The following is a 22,350-nucleotide window of genomic DNA, read 5'->3' on the forward strand; positions in this document are numbered from 1 at the left end:
AAAGGAGAGTGCGAGGAAGAGTGGGTTGAAGCTTGTCAATTGATAAAATTTATGTGTGATGGATCACCCCTTGTAAATGGACAATAGGGTTTGTGTTGATGATATGTGAGTGGCTTAGCCTTGCTGACAGATAAAAGGCTTTGATAATGAGATATGTGAGCTGTTGAAACTGCCTTTCTTTGGGTATCTCTGTGTGGTATTTAGAGAAATTTCTATTTCCAGCAGTGTGCTGGTGGTGCCCCTTATGTTTATTGTGTCTTCCAAGGCTACTGGGTAGGTAGCTGTAGAGGCATTTCTTCTTTTTTCAGCCTCCCGACAATGTACTATGTGTGGAATGGGTTGTTTGGGTTAGAAAGGGATTAAGATTAAGACACATACATGTATTATGTGTGCAATGGGTTTGGGGGGTTAGAAAGGGATTGAGATTAAGGTCAGGGTTGGGGTTGGGAAGGGATTATGGTTAGGATGAGGATGAGAATTGGGTAAGCTCTCTCTCTCTCTCTCTCTCTCTCTCTCTCTCTCTCACACACACACACACACACACACACACACACACACACACTCTCACACACACACACACACACACACATCTCAAGGGGTGGATGACACCTTTAGCACATGCGTTCAAGGGATATTTAAAAATACCCTTATTAATAATTTTTTGTATATTAAATATACCCCCTATGTACAGATATTGATAATAAAACTAACCCTTATGTTTGGAAATTTTGACTCTGTCAATTCAAAAACCCTTTTTGTACGTAAACATTTCTGTAAGTCCATCCGAGAAAAAATCCCTTCTACTGAATGCATATGCTATCTTAGATATTCTTTAGTGGATCCCCTGGACACACACGCATGCACGCACGCACGCACGTACTATGTGTGGAATGGGTTGTTTGGGTTAGAAAGGGATTAAGATGCCCTGGACACACACGCACGCACGCACGCACGCACGCACTATGGGTTGTTTGGGTTAGAAAGGGATTAAGATTAAGACACATACATGTATTATGTGTGCAATGGGTTTGGGTTAGAAAGGGATTGAGATTAAGGTCAGGGTTGGGGTTGGGAAGGGATTATGGTTAGGATGAGGATGAGAATTGGGTAAGCTCTCTCTCTCTCTCCCTCTCTCTCTTTGTTGTAGTGAGTTTTATTTTTTGCAAGGAGGACAATGATGCTCGTTAGAGCCAACATCAATAAGAGAAACTCAAAGTAGAAAAGTCTCGACGTAGAACCGAAATCGAGGCTCCAAGTGATGCAAGGGTGAGTTGTCATGGTCATAGCCTAATGAGTAGAAGAGAAAGATGCTTTAGAGGCAGCAAGCTAGGAGTTAGAGATTATGGTCATAGAGGAGTATCTAGTTAGTATTAGGATAAGGGAGGGTTGATAAAGATAAAATTTAGGTTTAATGTAGAAGCAAGCTGGGGGAGTTAGGGTTAGGGTAAGGTCTAGGAACCAAGCAAAGGCTAGAGTTAGTCTTAGCATTGGGCTAAATGTAGCTAGTTTATGGTTATGTTGATTGAATTGAGATTACATTAGCAAAGAAATGACTGAGGGCTACGTATAGAAACCAGTGTCCTCACCGGATTCATGGAAGCTCCCATTATCGCACTGCGTATAATCCCACCGCCCATCCACCGCCTATTGAATGGACACTCAAAAATAAGAACACCATGTTCTCTCTCTCTTCAAGTATGCTTCGGAAGATTGTTCAATATCACGGTAGCGCCAACTGCTATGCCTGCCAGCTCGCCCACCTGAACAAGAAAAAAATAACCATTTTAACACACACACACACACACACACACCCCTTCATGCACACATGCAAACATACGTAAACATTTACTGCACTCTTCATGCACATGTGGATGAATGCTTAACAAGCATGCATATAAGCTTTCATGTACATACGTGCACACCTAATATACATAAACGCACCTGCATATCAGTTTTGTACACACTCATGCGTGCAGACTTACGAACATATATATCTGGACGGGCACATACTCATGCACGGCTAGATCTACGTTGCAAATGATGTATTAGGTTTTGATTTAAGGGATTAATTACCGCTCTAGTGTCAGTGGCCACAGCAGTGACCACAAACATGAGGCAGAAGGTGATGATAAACTCCATCACAAACGCTTGTGGGGCTGTCCCAGAAGGGACTGTGAGGCCGGCTGATCCCCCATATTGCAGAATCACCTTGAGAGCTAGTGAGGCCACAATTGAAGCTCCCAATTGTGATGCAAAGTAGAAAGGCACCTGCATGAATTTGGCTTCATATTCATGATAATACTTTGTGTAATTTAAGCCAGCAATAAGTATATTTTACGTACCTATATTGTGGGTATTAGGTCAATAAGCCTTAATGACGTTTAGAATGCCTTAATCATCATCACCTGCGACCATGGGAACTCCTTAATGGTGGCAAAGGCAAGCGTAACAGCAGGATTAACGTGAGCCCCGGATATGTGGCCAGTCGAAAGAATAATTATCATTACTGCTAGTCCCTAATGCTACCCCCATGTAGGTTAGGCCCCCATTCGTCCTCTCATTCATGATAGTGGAGCCTTCAGCAGCAAAAATGAGCAAGAAAGTACCCACAAACTCTGCGCCAGCCTGTGTGATCAATTAACGCAAATTCATTAACACAACATTGGATTTATAATCAATTAAAGTAGCATATGGATTAGTCGTAATAAAGTTTTAGTGATGTAAAGCAACTACTTATTCGAAAAGCTTAGGCTTTAACTACATATTGAAATGTGATTATTGTGTGATCATTAACCCAAGATACCAGTTTACTCGAATAAAGAATTCACAAAACTATTAACATGAATAGAATTATAAAAACTACAAGGTGTGTGATCGATTAAGAAAATTACTCTCTTAAATAGAATAGTAGAAGGCGTGGTAGGCGATTGGGGTTTTGATGGGTCTGCGTTAGGGCTAGAACACAATTGTAGCATAGATGCCCACCCGCGGGCGCTTAAATTACTGTTAGATGAAGGTTCATGAGCTACCATTGAATCATTAGTGCGTGCAAATGGAGGAGTATGAGCCATAGTTAGCTATGAAGGGAAGGGCTATGAGGCTGGTCTCGTAAGATACAAGAAACAACACAATATACAGTGATCGTTGGAGGTAAGCAGTGATGGTAGAAGGGATGGGCTTTTATTGCTCAAGGTGGTAAAAGGTTTTAATAACCCATTTGTGAAATAGTTTATTCAGTAAGCGACGTTTTTTTGAATTAAAAAAAATAGCAGCAAGCAACACACGTGACACCGCGTGTAGGAATTGCAGTCGCACGTACAAAGACACAAAGCAACTTTAATTCAATAATATTCCTACAGTCTCCCGAATAAGACCTGGTTGCATGCCTTAAAAGGCAGTAGTATTATTATAAAGAAAGATAAGATATGCCGCCCCTGGTGCACGTAGTTGTGAGCGGATAACCACGCCGCTGACGCTCTCACGCTCTCAGCCCTCAAATTTGAATGGAGGGAGCACCCATAGCCCAAATCCTACCCTTCCACCACTGAAAGATTGCAGGGATCATCCCTCAAACATGAGGCCTCATGCGCTCCATCAGCAAAGCTTTACTTCTGTCACCCTCGTCTCATCATACACCTAAATTCCATTTGAATGAGAGGTCAATGTCTCAACTCATGACGGGTACCCGGGTCTATAGTGATGGATGGTGTATCTAGTGATGGATGGTATATATATTTGAGAGAGAGAGCTGCACATAAGCCTTGTTTTATGTGCACATGTAAAGAGGTTTGTTTATAAGATCTTCTGTGAATTTTATTTCTATGGTATTTGTGATGAGCAAAGGTTATGTGAGTGGTGAATGTAAAGAAGGTGAAAAAGGTGAGACATCTCAAGTGATGTAAGCAATGGTGTGTACTTGATGATGTCATGGAAGCACATAGACTAATGGTATGAGTCAAGACTGGCTAGTATGAGATGATTTAGGAGGTGTGAAAATATTCTACACTATTACAGGTGGGCCTATTTGCGACATTTTTTTTGTGACGAAAATGAACATGTAACAAAACCCCAAAAGCGTTGAAATTCATATCGATAAAAGCGTCAGTATAGTATCATCGAAATAATCGCCGAAATAAGCACTGAAAAAAAACACCGAAATAAGCATCGAAATAAGCCACTCTTCAGAAACTTGCAAAAACGTGATAAGTGACCAGGTGCAGTTCCCTAGAGTCGAAATAAGCATCCTAATATCCGTTGATAAAACCGTCACAAAAGGTGTCAAAAATCGTTTTTTATATTTCAAAGCTTATTTCGATGCTTATTTCAAACCACGGCTACCTATCACTTCAACATGTAAATTCTCATTCAAAATTTGAACTTTTTGGTGGCCCAACACCTTTCCATTTAAAATTAGAATATACCCACTAGGCCATGCGTAAAATATAAAAGAGGCTCCACGTCCCTCTCATTTAAACCCACATTTACATGCATATTCAACATACATGGAGCCTGTGAGTGATATGAACATTTTTAATTTCGTTGATTTAGAGGAGAAAATGTTGTGCCCATGTAGTCGTTTTTTGCAAGTATCAAGTTGCCCGACATCGAAGAATTGATGAACTCGGTGTGCCCAAACAACAATGAATCGGTCGTTGATGGTTTTGTTAATGCTTCATTTGACGACTGTTCCACGAGAACACGAATTATGGAAGGAGGCCGGAAGCAACTAATGGGAGAGAGCGGGATTGTAGCCATGGGAACATAAAGACGCACATAATTTTTCCATATTTTTGTGCCGAAGTGCAATGTAAATCGTTTTTGGTCAATGTGGGTTCTAAATGAGAGTTCTAAGTGTATTAAGCAAGGCTCACTTATGGGGTTGTCCGCCCATGTGTGAAAGAGGCCTAGGGTTAGTGTTAGTGACATCTTTATAAAAGAGATGTTAGCTAAAGAAAGGGGATGTTTTTTGCCATTCTCATAAGCTATTGAGTGAAGCTCTTGAGCTCTCAAGCTATGGCAACTCTCTAACTCTCTCTCTATTGTACTCTAATGAGCATCAAGCTCCAATGAGTATAGCTCCACTTCATTCTCTTAATCTGTTTTAGCATCATTGAAGTAGATTAATCTATGATTAGTCGAATGCTTCTTTCTTTCTCTTGTGTATGCTGCATGCTTGTAGTGAGTGTGTGTGTAGTCTCCATTGATGCAAGCTCTTGCCCACTTCATTGACAATGAGTATAAGCTTGTGAGTTTGTGAATGTTACATTCTATGCTTGCTTAAGCTTGTGGATTAGTAGATGCACGCTTATGGGTTTGCTCGCATTAGGGAAAGCTAAGATTTAATCAATGTTTGAATGTGATTAAGAGATTGCTATGCATTGCTTGTTCTCTTGATTAGTGTAGTGGATTTAAGGGATTGAGAGATTGATTGAGGTGTTGAATGGTTGAATCGTCAAGTGGTGGTTTGTGTATGTGAGCTCTCCCTCATGGGATAAGCCTTCATGCACTAATCGGGTCGAGTCCTCGAATTGACATTGTGTTTCTTAACACATTTGTTGATCGGTAGTACTCCATGAGCACTATATTGCACGGTAGAGAGAACCGCTCTACAATGGTGCCGTTGCTGGGGAACGAGTGCCTATATTAGTTGAGCACAATACACACACTACCACTCCTTGTTAAGCTCCAATCGGTTGCAAAACTGTTGGATAGGAGAGCAGGCTTTGGGACTAATTTTGGTATTTATTTAAGACTAATCTGTTGTTAAATTCTCTTTATTTGTCTTACAATTTGAGTGCAATTGGCTAGCTACGCTTCTCCCTTGAGGTCAGGACAAGGATTCAACACACGGGAAGGATTGGAGGTAGGCGCTAAATCTGCAAATTTCAATTTGTGTGCGAAAGAGAGAGGCCTGTTTTTGCATTTCTGTCATTCTGTGTGAGGATAATTTTTGCTGACTGAGGTTAATTTTTACAGTTTCAATTTTTTGCATGTTCGTTTTATTTTCTGTTCTTAGCTTAGTTTAGTTTTCTGCATCTTTAATTTTGTGCATTTTAGTTCTCTGTTAAACCTGCACCTGTAGAGAAACTGAAATCTGTACACACACATGAAGATTGAACATTTCAAATTTGCTGCAAATCTCACAGCTGCACATGTATTGAGTTCCCTGCACATGTATTGAATTCGCTGTAAATCTTACAGCTGCACACGCATTGAGTTCACTACACACACACTTCAAAAAAGAAAAAAATAATAATAATAAAAAGAAGGCGGTTGTGCGTGAACAGCGCACCGCGCGGAGAGACCCACACACCGCACCATAAAGACCGCCACTGCACGGATAAGGGGGTGCAAAAAAAAAGAGTGAAAAATTTTTCATTTTCTGCGGCAAAAATTTGGAAGGTTATCTAACTTTTCGAGAGGAGTTAGAAAACACCCATCGTCGAAATTTCGGTCCCGGAACCATTTTTCCATAGTGAGCTCAGTATGGGAACCTAGTAAATTTTAGGTGATTTTTGATCCTGAAAAATACGCTATTTTTTGGACTAATGTGTTCGAGGGGTTCAAAATGGGTTCTGGCAAAGTTTGAGCCAACTTGAAAATTTTTGGATTTTTTTGGGAAAAAAAATAAATTTAAAAAAAACCTTAAAATTTGACCTTATGCACTTGTGGTCGGGACGTCATATAGACACTGCCATAGGACCTAGGGCACCTTCTAGAGTACCTACACAAGAAAGTGGGACCCAATCGATAGGAAATTTGGCAGATATTGCTGAAACCTTTTCCGAATCCCAATCTGATACCCTTTCTAGGACAACTAGCTCATTGTCTATGGACAATCTAGGGCCGTCAAATAGTCATCCCTTAGCCCCAAATAGGACACCCACAAGATCTCTTAATACATTTGAAGCCGACACCATGGGATTACCACTCACAATGTGAGACTTCAATATGTCTACATGAATGCTCAAGGAGCTGAGATCTTTAGGGATCCACAACAACGGCATCTCGTTAAGATCGCAGACTTTTTCTCAGAGCTTGATAGAGAACCTCTAGTCAATGACCAGGGTAACATGTACATGGGTGGAAATGGTGTTCGCTACGAAGTCACCTATCATCCAGAGAATGTAGACAAATTAGGGGAGCTCTCTAAAAGTGAGTTCTTAGACTTATCAAAGCCTTCCAGAGAAAGGGAGTCTAGAGATGATTGGCTCATTGAGCCGGACATGCGTGGACCATCCAATGCCCAGTCCTCAAAGCCATCCATAGATGATTTACTTTTTGTAGATCTAAATTTGGAAAGGGACAGGAAAGGCAATAGCAAAATGGATCAGGGGGTTGAGAACCAATGGGAGTTTGTACGACAAATTCCAGTGTCAAAGGTCTTTCAGGATGACCCACTTCAAGAGGTCTATAAGGACCCTTTAGAAGGATATTATGCCACAACTAGATTGCCAGAGCTAGATCTTCCTCTAGCACTTGTGGTGGTGGTCGAGAAGCTTGCAGGATACAAGAACCGAATCATTGATAAATGGGCCAATGAATACCGAACCTTAGATTAGAAGGAGATCCGTGAGCTCACGTGGAGAGCACAACCATTATTCATGGAAGTGTTCTCAACTAATACAGCTAAACCAGGAGAGACAGCCTTTCTTGGAGAAATTGTTGCTCCTCCTCTATGAGAGTTCACTAGAGAGGGACCCTCAACATCAAAGTGGACCACTGCAAGTAGCCCGACTCTAGCACCACGATATTATCCTACACTAAAAGTGCGACCACAGATCACACCACAACAATGTTTCTCTCACTATGACAATCGGAGGGTAGGGGAGCCAACTCGGCCTCCCATAAATGCACCTCCTGAAATGCGGGTAACAAGATCTTTGGATCAGGGGGTTGGTGAGGCAGGTAATAGGGGACCCACACCAATTTGGGATGCATGTGGACCATCTTACCAAAGAGAGGAACAATTCCCACACTGAGAGTGAGAGGCCGTAGGCCCGATGATTAGTATTCAAGACGAGTAAGGCCATCAACTCTTCAGAAACTAGTAAAGAAGTACAAAGGGTCGGGAGATCCATATGACCATGTAGCAGCATTTAGGCAAGCAGTTCGAGCTGAGCAAGTGACTGGCATACGCAAGTTGAAGGATTTGGGCTCACTCTTGAGGGAAAGGCCCTTGCTTGCATTGCTTGCACTAGACGCTTCAGAAAAATCTTCTTTATGAGTTTTGGAAGAGAGATTCATTGCTGCTTTCTCCTTGATGGGGATTCAGCATGACACAGTAGCAAACATCTACTCTTCCAAGCAAGGCGAGACTGAGAGTGTTAGAGACTGATAGGATGAAGCAGTACATTAATCGTTGCCCAGAAGATGAGAAGCCCACCCAGAGTCGATTAATTTCTCTCTTCTTAAAAGGACTCAAAAATTCAACACTTCACACACATCTCTATGCAAAGAAGCATACAAATTTCATAGAGTGTTTCCATGATGCTATGGATTTCATAGATAACTTCAAATTCCAAGATGGTACTGGCCCTGAGGTGCAACCTAGAGATCAGTGGGGTGATGACCAAAGTTCAGGGTCTAGCGCAATAGTAAATCCAGACCAGATAGCTAACCTAGTACTAAGGAGATTGGGACAAACCTATCACCCACCCATGTAGCCATAACAACAACAGCAACAGTGAATGAGGAGTGTACTACCTACAGGTCCTCATCTTTGTGGAGCATGTGGCGATAACCATAAAACCGAAGAATGTAATACCTTTTCTCCTCTAGTCACAAACCAACCCACAAAGAAGTGGTGCCAAGCCTCTGCTTGGAATTTTACCCACACCACACAGGAATGTACTCACTGAGACAGGAGCGTGAGCAGCAAAGGGGTGCAGTGGCTCAACAAATGCATCAACAGTATACTAATTTTGAACGTAAGCCACCCATGGCACAAGAGCAAGCATGACCTGTACTTGGAGCTCAACCTCCTGCTCCTGGGACTACTCATGTGAGGTTTATTGACTACGACAATTCAAATATGTGTAGAGACTTGGTAAACCCAAGCTATGTGGAGGAGGAATATGCATCATATTCATCCAAGGAAAATCTCTTTGAAAGTCCCGCATATCCAAGCCAAGCACTGGAGCCTCAACCAGGGGAACAAAATTCTTTGATGTTGCTAGGCAGCTACCAACCTGGGACTCCAGGCCCCTCAGGTCAATGGCAGCAAAGGAAAGTAGAAGCCAAACTAATGGGCCCCTGTTATGAGTGCGGAGAACCCCATTGGGCTCGTGATTGTCCACATCGCCCAAGGCAAGCAGCTCGATCCAATACAACAGTACCACAGTTTCCACCAATTGAAAGATATTGTCTAGGGTGTTGTGTAGAACACTTTCCAAAGGATTGTTTGCTGAAACCACATGAGGAGGGCATCTCTCAACCAAAGGTTTCACTCAACTTTATAGGGGCAGTTCCATCGCCACCTTCATCAGAGAATGAGGATGTCGTGCCACTTAGAGTCATGACTGGATCACAGACACGAAATGCCGAAATACAGACCCCATATATCACTATGCAGACCCAATCAATAAATGGGAGCCAGTATTACATTACATTTATTTGATGATTTTAGTAGGATGACATGGATTTATTTTCTGAAGAGTGAAGCCTTGGGCAAGTTCAAAGAATTCAAAGAACTTGTGGAAAAGCAATATGGTCATTGGATTAACTGTTTGAGGATAAATGGTGGTGTTGAGTACATCTCATATGCATTTGATTCAGTCTTGAGAGACCATGGTATTAGATGGTAGCTTACATGTAGGTATACTCCTCAACAAAATGGGGTTATTGAGAGAAAGAATCATGTAATAGGTGAAATGGAAAGAGCATTGATGAATGAGAAGAGTATGCCTTTGTATTTTTGGGCAGAAGCATGTGCCACAACGGTGTACATTTTGAATAAGACACCTACAACTGCCATACATGAGAGACTCCTGAGAGATGAGGATGATAGGATTTACACCAGACACTGGGAATCTCAAAGTTTTGGGATGTATTGCCTATGTACATGTTTCGGATGAGAAGAGAAGGAAATTGAACCCAAAGGGAGATGCATATTCATTGGTTATGCACTATACAAAAAGTCTTATAAGTGTTACAATTTGGAAATCAAACAAGTGCTCATTTCGAGAGATGTGGTGTTTGATGAGTTGGCAAGTTGGTACAAAAACAAAGATGATGTTATGGTGGATGACATAGATGCAGAGGTACATTGAACTTGCCAAAAGAGAGCGCTAATTCATTATTTGGGCTAGGTTAAACATCAAGTGGAAGTGATAATGTAAGTCCATGGTCAGGAAGGTTGACACATAGTAGTGTGAGCATAAGTGGAAGTCTTGTTGACAAAGGCAAAAAGAAAGTTGAAGGAATTGGCATAACAGATGATGAGTACTCTAGCTTGGAAAGCTTAGATGAAGAACTTGGCATCCCAGCCTTATATACTCCAGGCATAAGGCAAGAGAAATATGTTCCTCCACATGCTAAAGCACAGGGTGTGCAAAGTGAACTATAGTTTTTGAGAAGGTTACAAAGGATAAGGTATCCAATGGAGAGATTGACATATGATGGGTATGCAATGAATTATTCATACATGACATCAATGGTGAAGCATGTGGAACCATCATGTTTTGGAGAAGCTATTACAAAGCATCTATTGGAGAATGTAATGGACGAAGTGTTGAAATATGCAAGTAAATGGGTGTGTGCGGGAACAAGCCCTTACTAAGGGATTGTAAACAGGAGTCTATAATTAAGTGGGTAGCAGTGAAAAGGTGAGAGGAATCTATTGATGAGAGAGTCAAGGGTAGCATGAGTGAATATAGGGGTGTGGAAAGATTCTAGGAAAAGGTGCCCCCACATGTGCCCCCAGATGTAGGGGAAGTGGCATAAATCAAGAAATCAATGGGATTAGATGCTTGGCATCTTGTGGATGTAGAACCTATAAATTGAGGCATTGGCCTAATGAGAAATTGCTGGTTTTTTAGTATTCATGCCTACATTATTGTATTAGATGAATTATTCACTAATCTTGTCTTAATCATCTTCCAATCATGTTGATTCTTGTGTTTGATCCACCATAGCTCATCAGTCTTGCTTGCATTTCAACTTGGTATCAGAGCCAAGCTTAGGATTCATCTAAATTTTAGCCTAATCATCCTATTAATCACCTTGCTAATCTTAATTACGAGTTAATCACCTTTTTTTAGTCTTTTTCAACTAACCTTCTACACCCCCAATTGGTGGAGGGTCTTGATCTCCCTCCAGCCTTAACATTAGGCTATAAGCTTTAAGCCACATCTAGCTGCAACCCCTACGCTTCAGACCAGTGCATCAACGCGTCAAACTGCTGCCAGGATCTACAAACAATCATGAAGTTGCTGGTGCCTTGTTTTCTGAGAAAAAGTTTAAATAAATCATGACTACTTGGAATTTGAGCTAGCCCAAAGGGTTTTTGGGTGTGTTGAACATGTTGGTAATCTCAGATTTGAGAAATTGCTCAAGGAGAAGTGGCATCAAGCTCTACATCAAATCTACCAAGTGACTTTGGTAAAACAGAGATTAAGCATTCAATGTTTAGTCAAATATTTTGTTTCTTGGGTTGATCCTCTACTAGATTAACTGCTATTGATGCCCTTGAAAGGATCTAAGCTCATTTAAACTCTAAGGCACCAGATCTGGCCTCCGCGTACACTCTATTTTTTTGCACACAAAACAAGAGATTATTTCACTAATCCATTGATTAATTAGCACTAATCATTATATTTTGGTGCAATTGATGGTTCAAATTTACCATTGGGTATCTGATACAGATCTCTATCACTTTAGATTGCAATTTGAAGGTGGTTTGATATCCCAACCATTAAGTACAAATCAGTTACCCTTGGCTTTATACAATTTTTGGTATACTCATGCTTGTAAATATGTTGTAATCATCATTTAATACCAGATTTGAGTTGTAAAGGATAGACATTTCCCTTGAATCTTGGATTGGATCAAGAGGTAAGACCCCCTTCACATCATCATGAGCACTGCACAAGAAATAGCTAAATTTAACGGGGAACAGTTCCATACATGGCAAACAAAGACCACGTATCTGCTCATGAGGAAGAATCTATGGGGAGTAGTTGAGGGAAGAGATGAATTTCCATCGGAGAGTGGAAGAATAGAAAGGAGAAAGCATTCTACACCCGAGGAGGTCTTGCATGAGGACAAGGACGAGGAAGAGGGAGGGGAGGAGGAAGGACCTTCACTTGCCACAACTGTGGGAAGCTAGGACACATGGCTAGAGACTGCTACAGCAAACCAAATGAAGAAGGATCTACATCGGCAAACTTCATGGAGACTCCTAAGGAAGAAGAGTTAGGACATCTTTTCTGAGAGAGAAAGAGATAGAGGACTATGAGTTAGGGACTTGAGGCACTGGTCGTGGGCTACCAAGTAAGAGGGAAACTGGTATAGGGTCCGGGTGTGCTAGAATTGTTCACTTGAGGGGAGGTGTTGAAATATGCAAGTGAATGGGTGTGTGTGGGAACAAGCCCTTAGCAAGAGACTATAGAGGGAGTTTGTAATTAGGTGGGTAGCAGTGAAAAGGTGAGAGGAATCCTACTGATGAGAGAATCAAGGGTAGCATGAGTGAATATAGGGGTGTGGAAAGATTCTAGGAAAAGGTGCCCCCAAATGTAGGGGAGGTGGCACAAATCAAGGAGAAATTAGTGGGAATAGATACTTGGCATCTTGTGAATGTAAAACCTATAAATTGAGACATTGGCCTAATGAGAAATTGCTGGTTTTTTAGTATCCATGCCTACATTATCCTATTAGATTAATTGTTTACTAATCTCATCTTAATCATATTCTAATCATGTTGATTCTTGTGTTTGATCCACCATAGCTCATCACGCTTGCTTGCATTTCAATTCGAAGAAATGGATGCCTTGGTACACAATGATACATGAGAAATGGATGCCTTGGTACACAATGATACATGAGACTTGGTTGCATTACTAAGTGAAAAGAATTTCATTGGTTGCAAATGGTTGTACAAAGTGAAATGTAAGTCAGATGAATCAATAGAAAGGCACAAAGCAAGGTTGGTCACAAAGGGATATGCACAAACACATGGTTTGGATTATGCTAAAACATTTAGCCTATGGTTAAGATAGGAATAGTGAGATCTGTGATTGCATTGGTTACATCAAATGGTTGGAAAATTCATCAAATGGATGTAAAGAATGCATTTCTAAATGGTGAATTGCAAGAAGAGGCATTCATGGAGCAGCCAGAAGGCTATGTGCATCCTAAATATCCCACACATATATATAAGTTGAAGAAGGCCTTGTCTAAATTGAATTAAGCACCATATGCTTGGAAAGACAAGAGAAGCAAGTATCTCATGAGTATTGGTTTTCATGTGGGAACATCAGATTCATCACTATATGCAAAGAAGATAGCACATGGTATTATGGTGATTGTCATCTATGTAGATGACTTGATTGTGACAAGTGATTCAAGCAAGGATATTGTTGATGTGAAAGCTTCGTTATGTGATGAATTTGACATGAAATACTTAGAAGAATTGAGATACTTTCTTGACATTGAAGTAATAAAAACAAAGAAAGGCATTTGATTGGTTCAAAGGCAATATGCATTGAATATTCTAGCCTAAGTATGACATGATAGGTTGTAGGCCAATGAGCACACCATTGGAGCAAAATGTGAAGGTTGTAAGCCAATGAGCACACCATTGGAGAAAAATGTGAAGCTAAGGGCTGATTGTGGTTAAGAGATCAAGGATGTGACAATGTATAGAAGATGGTTGGTGGTTTGATATACATGACTATCACAAAGACCGGATTTATGCTATGTGGTTGGGCTTGTGAGTGAGTTTATGCAAAGCCCAAGGAAACCACATTTGGATGCAGTGAGAAGAATCTTGAGATATGTGAAAGCTACAGCACATTATGGACTCCTTTATGACTATGACAAAGCTATGGATGTTCATGGATATACAGACACAGATTGGGCATGTAGTTCTTATGATAGAATATCTACTAGTGGCTATGCTTTCACATTGGGAAGTGTAGTGGTGAGTTGGAGAGAAAAAAGCAACCCACAGTTGCTTTATCTAGCTCATAGGTAGAGTATATAGGAGAAGCTATGGCTGCATGTGAGGTGGTATGGTTGAAAAAGATACTCAAAGAATTAGGAAAACAATGTGATGGGAAATTTGTCATACATTGTGACAACATGAGTAACATACGGTTTTAGTAAGCAATCCGGTCTATCATGCGAAGACCAAAAATATAGAGGTCCACTATCCTTTCATTGGGGAGAAATTGTTGAATGGATAGATAGAGTTGACATATGTGAAGAATGAAGAGCAGGTTGCAGATATCTTTACCAAACCACTTGGTAAAGAGAAGTTTGAGTACTTCAGAGATAGGCTTGGAGTTCATGAGATCGATATTGTGAGCTTGAGGGAGGGGAGTGTTGAGAATGCAAGCTCATTGGTATTTGGTGGATAGGAGTAGCGTGTGGACACTAGCCTAGTAGTGTGTGTGTGGACAATAATGGTCGTATCTAGTTGGCCAAGTGTGTGGACATTAACCTTAGGTTATTTTAGTGTGAACTTATCATTAGAAAAATGTGCTGTGTTTTGTGGAGTACAATGAAGGAAAGTTATGGTGCTTCTCTACCTTGTGTGTGTTGATTAAATAAGAGAAACAATGGTTTAGGTGTGTCTCAAGTGTATCCCTCTATTCTCTTTTCATTTTTAAGTTATGGTGCTTCTCTACCTTGTTGTGACTAATCTTCTTCTCCTTCCTAGACTCTTGAGCTCTAAGATTAGCTTGCATGATTCTTTGAATTTCGTCCACCATCGGAGTCTAAAGATGTACTATGACTAGCACCTCTATGCCTCTTCTTATGGGATAACCTATCCTCTAGATACCTTCTCAACTACTTCTCAACTAATGATGTACTATGACTAGCACCTCTATGCCTCTTCTTATGGGATAACCTATCCTCTAGATACTTTCTCAACTACTTCTCAACTAAAATCTAGTTTTGGAGTGTGCCTGAATTTTCTCTTGAATTGTTGGGGGTAGAGGATTCATGATGAAAAGAGAGATGTAGATAGATAAAAGGTGAAATTTTTAAATGTAGAAATAGATGAAATAAAAAATTGTTCAAATAGATGAAATAAAAAATTGTTGAAATAATGATAATACTTATTGCTTTCACTCACAGTTTGTAATAGATGAAAATAAAAATTGTTGAAATAATGATAATACTTATTGCTTTCACTCACAGTTTGTAAGAAGGCAGAATGTTGTTCAACTTATGCTGTGAGAAGAAAAATCCACAAGTGACAAGAGATTGATGTGAGTAGAATCAAAGTGGGCATGTATGCACCATAGAAAACTCAAGAGACTTTAAAGACCTTTGAATTCTTCAAAAAATTGGAGTAAATTGGACCCAATTTGATGTCAAAAATTAGACCTTGGAACACTTTAAGAATTCCAAAAATTGATATTGTGAAGCCCTTTGCTTAAATTTACTCTCCAAGGACAATTTATGAAAAGTTTGTTATGAGTCTCCAAATCTGAAATTTTTTTACGTTGTGAATTATTGTAAAAAATCTCCTTGAAATTATCCCCCCTTTGAAGAAATAAAAGGCTTTTTGTAGGCCTTTATGTTTAAGCTTTGGGAAAGATTTTAAGCCGTTGTGTTGCAGACCTTTTAAGCTTTAATATCAACAACTTTTATACTATGAAAAGTCTAGCCTTTTAACTAGGTTGGCTTAGCTAGGCTAATCTTATCTACCCAATACGCTGAACCAAATGAAATTGTAAAACGAAGGACACTGGATTGCAATAAATCGGCGCAAAGAACGGTTTCTTTATTCTTTTTTTAATTTATAAATGTGCCTTGTTATTTAGATTAAAGGCTTGAAGGCTAGGCTTTTTAGCTAGCCTAGATAAGGTAGGCTTGTCTTTGTCCAAGGTAAAAGGGAAAATTAACAGCACAACTGAATTCAGGCATCATAGAAGAGAAAGAAATTCAAATTTTGGCTAACTTCCAAGAATAAAAATCCTTCACATATGCCTACTTTTTAAGAGTGGGACTAGTGTTTCAAGGCACGGGGGTTAAATCCATGGATCTTGATCTAAGAGTGGGGTGAACCAAGGAGAAAGGTGGTTTTCTAGGATGAAGCATGGTATTCTCTCTTGCAAAGGTGGTTTTTACATTTAAAGTTGATATTAATTCCTAGCCATATATTCCATCTTGTGGTGTAGAAAATTCCCATCAACCTTCCAACCTTTGTCAAGGATTCCTTAAGCTTTTGCCTTCTATATCCTCTGGATTTTTGTGAGCTTCTCTTTTTTCTTCAAGTACAAGTACCCATAGATCTGATACCACTGTCAGGAATCTCTAGTACCTCTTAAAGAATTAATCAAGTTCACATACACGTTAAAATAACAAAGCATAGAATTAAATCAATTTGACAAGATCAAAGCATAACATAAAAGCATGAAATAGAATAACATAGTATTGGATGCAATCTCCCCCCTCATACATGCAGATCCCACTTTCACACACGAGTATTTTGAGAATTATATTCAAAATATAGCCCAAGGAGCCAATAATAGCTATGTGTAGAAAATAGGGCTTTGATTTCCACCTTTACAAAAATAACTCAAGCACTAAAGCTTGTTCACACAGTAAGTATAAAATAACCAAAATTCCTCTAACACGTAGGCTAGTAAAATAGCAACACCACACCCAAGCATGCTTAAATAATATGTATAATCATTTGGCACATGGCCAACCAAAATAACCCATATGAAATAATAATTCGAGATGTCATAAACAAGATCCTCCATGTGTGGCACACACGCTGCTTATCACCTATCTCATAAACATAAACACATTAGTTGTTCAAATAAATTGCTATCACAATAATTAATCCAATATGAAGGCACAAACATAACATATACTCACTACTTGTTACACTTCAATGAGTGTATCACTATACACATAATCTAGCATGGCGTGTCATTTGCAAACCATTTATAACACTCAGATCATGTAGTTAGCTAGCATAATCCACTTATTACACTCCACAACACATAGTCATCAAGCATGGCACTACTTGTTGCACTTTGATAACATACACCCATCTAGCATGGTCTCAAGCTTATACCAATAACACTAGGTAACTAGTATTTAATGTGGGTCACCCACCACGATACCAATTTACTAGCATGGCAAGCATCCCTGTTTAGCCAAAGAGTGGAAATTATGTAACAAAGGAGAATTATAGATAGAAAAACATTAATTCTAGAGAGAGAAGGATAATTTATCCTCTATGCCTACGTCACATATAGAATTGACTAGAAAATAAAATTACATTAAATATTAAATTAGATCAATCTCTCCCTATTAACCCTTAAATTAGAGAGATTGTTAGTAGTTTAATCAAGTGCAAAGATGTTTCTTCGAAGGAAATTTTTGGCGTACACTTAAGAGACCAAATTAAATGATTCTTGGTGATGAATAAGGACCGGGATCAAAGCCTAGAACAAGAAACAACTACCCACATCTCCTCTATAAAGAAGAATCCAACCTTATTAGGTCTTAAGAGAGTCATTTTCTAGCATTAAAACAAGATGCCAACATTTCTATGTTGCCAAAGTGTTCTTCATTAAATCTACATCATCCTTAAGAAGATGGACAAATTAGCTTCAAAAGGCTTATATCACCCTTTAAGAAGTCTGCGGATTATGAGGAGGAAGAGGGACATATAACTAACTTCTACATTTGTACCCCTAAATAAAAATTTTCTCCCTCACAATTTATGTTTACGTAAAGTAGGAACCTATTGGGAAAATATAACTCCCATAAGTATAGTAAATATTAAACACATACGACATATTTCACAAAAAAAACCCTAAAAAGATGAAGAGCTGAGCACACAATAATACAAAGAGAATGCCTGAAAACAAAAGCTTTATATATCTCCTTTGTTTGATGTACAAGCCTTGCACAATTGATTTCACTTGGTGCAACACCAACACACCAAATTCTGGATCCGGATTGTCAAGAATGGTATTATCAAGGAGTGTCTACAATACCACCTTTCCAAACACACTCACATAATTTACTTTTATGCACCCTTATGAGTGACTTGTTGTGGAGGTCATTTCATTGATTTATTTTTATTTCAATTCCATCCCAAAGCTCCATGCCATACATGTAAATGGCGTATGGTTCTTGCTACGTCCCACCTTTGTTAGCAATGTAGAATGTATTTTTTACGTTATGGGACCGTGTTACTCTAATCAACGGTAAGAGTAATACTACAATGCCATGATGACCTGAGTGTATTTTACACAATCACTGGACCTAACCAAGTAAGAACATCCCAAGATGAGGTAATCATGAGTAATAGAGGCAAGAGCGTTACCTTGTGCTCACCCCACCACTTCATGCAATGCTCTTACCTACACCATGTATATTTTGGGTATCAGTAGGCGAGTTTATAGATGAATTCCAAGGCATGATATGCTTGACCAACTTACTTATAGTACCTATGCCCTTTTATAGCCAGGATGCACAGAGATCATTTCCTTCCCATCCACCAACTTATGGTTATGTTTTAGGAAACCCAAGTGATGGGGAAGATCAACCTAGTGATGTCAAATCAGAGCATCCTTATGACCTATGGTTATCCTAAGATGAGCTTTATAGATGAGTTTAATTTACACATTATTGAGGTGCAGTCGTGTAGACTAGATCTAGATTTACAACTTGTAGTGGATGTGTAACCTTGATATGGACCAAATTTTTCCACTTTGCTGAGGTGTATCCTAACTCATTCTCAACTATGAAATTGTTCTTACACATCATTACTTACATTCATAGAACTAAAAAGATTTATGCCTCGGTAAAATTTTATTTCTAAGTACCATTTAGAGGAACCTTAAGGCCATATTCCTTCTTAAACTTAGTAATGTTCCTACCTATCCATGACTTGCCTTAAATCTTTTCGATGGAGTATGCAAAGTACTCTCTCTCAGCTTTTAGTGACCTTTAGCTCAGTTGTAGGTGAGAAAATAAATAAATAAACCAAAAAAAATAAAATAAAGAAAAAGACAAGAAGAAAAACACAAAAAAAAGACCAAGAGGATAACTATCACCATATAGGAACTTGGTAGGACTCTTGGTTACTAGTGATGGTACCTTGAGACTCATGCCTTGTTTCTTATAGGGTAGGACGTTGTGTTGTGAAAAAAACTAATGAAAGAGAGGCTAACCATCGCTTTAGGAGATTTGTGCTAGTCCTTAGATACTCTCGGTGGAGGTCTATTGACCATTGCCTTGGTCTCCATGGGTTGGTGCCTTATCCCTTATATTACATTTAATAAACAAAAAAAACACCTTCAGACTTAGCATTGTCCCCACTAAAGTCTGTGTAACTTGAGATTGAATTGTAACCGTAGGCATATGACTAAGACTAGTTTAGGTATAGATAGACTTATTACTAACCTCTAGGTTAAATTGGCCTTACCTTTCCTCTAGAAAATTTGGCAAATATTGCTGAAACCTTTTTCGAATCCCAATCTGATACCCTTTCCAGGACAACTAGCTCATTGTCTATGGACAATCTAGGGCCGTCAAATAGTCATCCCTTAGCCCCAAATAGGACACCCACAAGATCTTCTAATCCATTTGAACCCGACACCATGGGGTTACCACTCAATGTGAGACTTCAATATGTCTACATGAATGCTCAAGGAGCTGAGATCTTTAGGGATCCACAACAACGGTATCTCGTTAAGATCGCAGACTTTTTCTCAGAGCTTGATAGAGAACCTCTAGTCAATGACCAGGGTAACATGTACATGGGTGGAAATGGTGTTCGCTACGAGGTCACCTATCATCTAGAGAATGTAGACAAATTAGGGGAGCTCTCTAAAAGTGAGTTCTTAGACTTATCAAAGCCTTCCAGAGAAAGGGAGTCTAGAGATGATTGGCTCATTGAGCCGGACATGCGTGGACTATCCAATGCCCAGTCCTCAAAGCCATCCATAGATGATTTACTTTTTGTAGATCTAAATTTGGAAAGGGACAAGAAAGGCAAGAGTAAAATGGATCAGGGGGTTGAGAACCAATGGGAGTTTGTACAACAAATTCCAGTGACAAAGGTCTTTCAGGATGACCCACTTCAAGAGGTCTATAAGGACGCTTTAGAAGGATATTATGCCACAACTAGATTGCCAGAGCTAGATCTTCCTCTAGCACTTGTGGTGGTAGTCAAGAAGCTTGCAGGATACAAGAACCGAATCATTGATAAATGGGCCAATGAATACCGAACCTTAGATTAGAGGCAACTTAAGTTTCTTAAGTAATTTATAAAGTGCATGGCCGTATCATTTGTAAGGATTCTAACTTTTTTATCCTTAATATTTCCATGCACTCTAACTAAATCATGTGATCCAAATGATGGCTCCCACATAGATTTTCCCACCATACAACAATGCTTTTCATCAGAATGACAAACCTTGAGTGATTTATATTTAGGAGAATCCTTAAGTGTCAACACTTGAATAGTGTGCACGTATTTTCCTTCAGGTTTATCATTACCATTCCTAGTAAGTTCTTGTCCTTGGGATTTAGGAAATTTCTTTCTATCATGTCCCAACTCAAGGAGGCAAGAGAAACAAAGTTTTTCTTTAACCACTCTCTCAAAACTTTTCTTTTTTAAAAACTTACTAGGATTGGATTTTTGTTTTTTTGAAGGTTCTTCCTTTTTAAAGAAAAAACCCTTTCTTTTTTTAGAGACAAAACTTTTTCCATGAGGTTTTTATGAAAAAAATTTATCTTCTTCTTTACGATTACTATTACCCATGGTATCATCTTTTTTTTGCAAATTTATAGCCTTATCAAAGTTTTTTAGCTCTTTGGAGTGAACTTCCTTCTTGTACTCCCTTTTCAGGCCTTTATTGAAGCCTCTTACTGATTGAAAATTGTCTACATGCCCTTAAGCTTTAAGACAATTTCTCTATAGCAAGCTATATATTGAGTGAGATTTAAATTCTTTTGTTCCATAGAGCAATTATCCCACTCCTCCCACTTTCAATCTTCTATAAATGCATTAAAATCCATTTTGATGAAAGTAACACTTTTATAATAAAAAAATTCTTTTATGCATAAAAATCAATATTGATGAAAGTAACACTTTTATAATAATAAAAAATTCTTTTATGCATCTATTTATGCATAAAAATCAATATTGATGAAAGTAACACTTTTATAATTTTACTTTTAAAAGAGAAATATTATGAAAAGTTTAATTCCAACAATTAGATTACTTATCTAGGATAAAGAAAGGCTGAATTTAAGAATGAGAGAGGGGGAAAGCCTTTCCAAAAGGCATAGCATCATTTTACATTTCAAAGAAAACAAAAATTAGAAAACCATTAAAAAAGAATATAGAAAAAGTAGGATTTCTAGCTTACATGAATTTTTGAGAGCTTTCCTTTGGCTTGATGGTTTGAGGGATCTACTCTTGTTTGCAACAAGAGTGGCCACCAATTCTTTAGAAGAGGGAATGGTCAAAAACTAATGAATTATTAAGAAATTCATAGTTTTTGGCTTTGGGGAGGAGTAGAGTATCAGTGCATAATACACTATTAAGTTTCTACAAAGGGGGAGGCTTCTATTTATAGGAAAAAGTGAGCTTCTAACCAAGCAAACTAATTCATGTGAAATAGGCGCCTCCTTCATGAGGAGGAATCCCCACTCTGAGGTGTCAAAAATTTAATTTTTTAGTATTTCCTTTGGTCCTTAGTCCACTCTTTATCTTATGAGAGTATTTACTTATTTTTGGGGGGATTTTATTTATTTCTTCTATTTATCTCCTCCCTACATTTGGATGAATATGATTGGCCCCTCAGAACCTTAATTTAAAATTTTCCAAAAATCTAGAGCCCTAGGATAAGGCCTTTTGAACAGATTATAATTGATTTCTAATGCACCTTCTGAAAATCTTTTTGAACTTCTATTTCAGGGGAATTGATTTTAATAAGAAGAGATATTTTCCCATCCAGAAATATCAAAAATCTGAAGAATATTTTCTCTCTCTAGGCAAAAACAGGTAGAAACAAGATCTTTTATATTTTTGAAGAGGGATTTGATTACAGGGGAAGATACTAGATATCTTGAGGGGTTGGGGAGGAATCTTACACCGAGGAACAAATTAAGGCTAGCAGGGATTATGAGAGTAGTGCC

At 38.9% G+C, this 22,350-nt stretch overlaps 1 pseudogene across 1 annotated transcript; it reads right to left on the reverse strand.

Moving 5' to 3' along the window:
* Positions 1-1,691: 1,691 nt before the first annotated feature.
* Positions 1,692-3,164, reverse strand: LOC147641250 (aquaporin NIP6-1-like; annotated as a pseudogene). Its single transcript, XR_015267801.1, has 4 exons — positions 2,892-3,164; positions 2,406-2,625; positions 2,074-2,268; positions 1,692-1,760 (listed from the first exon to the last, which is right to left on the reverse strand). The product of XR_015267801.1 is annotated as an aquaporin NIP6-1-like (transcript).
* Positions 3,165-22,350: the final 19,186 nt, after the last annotated feature.

This window comes from Cibotium barometz, chromosome 2 (assembly GCF_041138505.1).
Source record: "Cibotium barometz isolate CiBa-2024 chromosome 2, ASM4113850v1, whole genome shotgun sequence".
NCBI classification, from domain to species: Eukaryota; Viridiplantae; Streptophyta; class Polypodiopsida; order Cyatheales; family Cibotiaceae; genus Cibotium; species Cibotium barometz.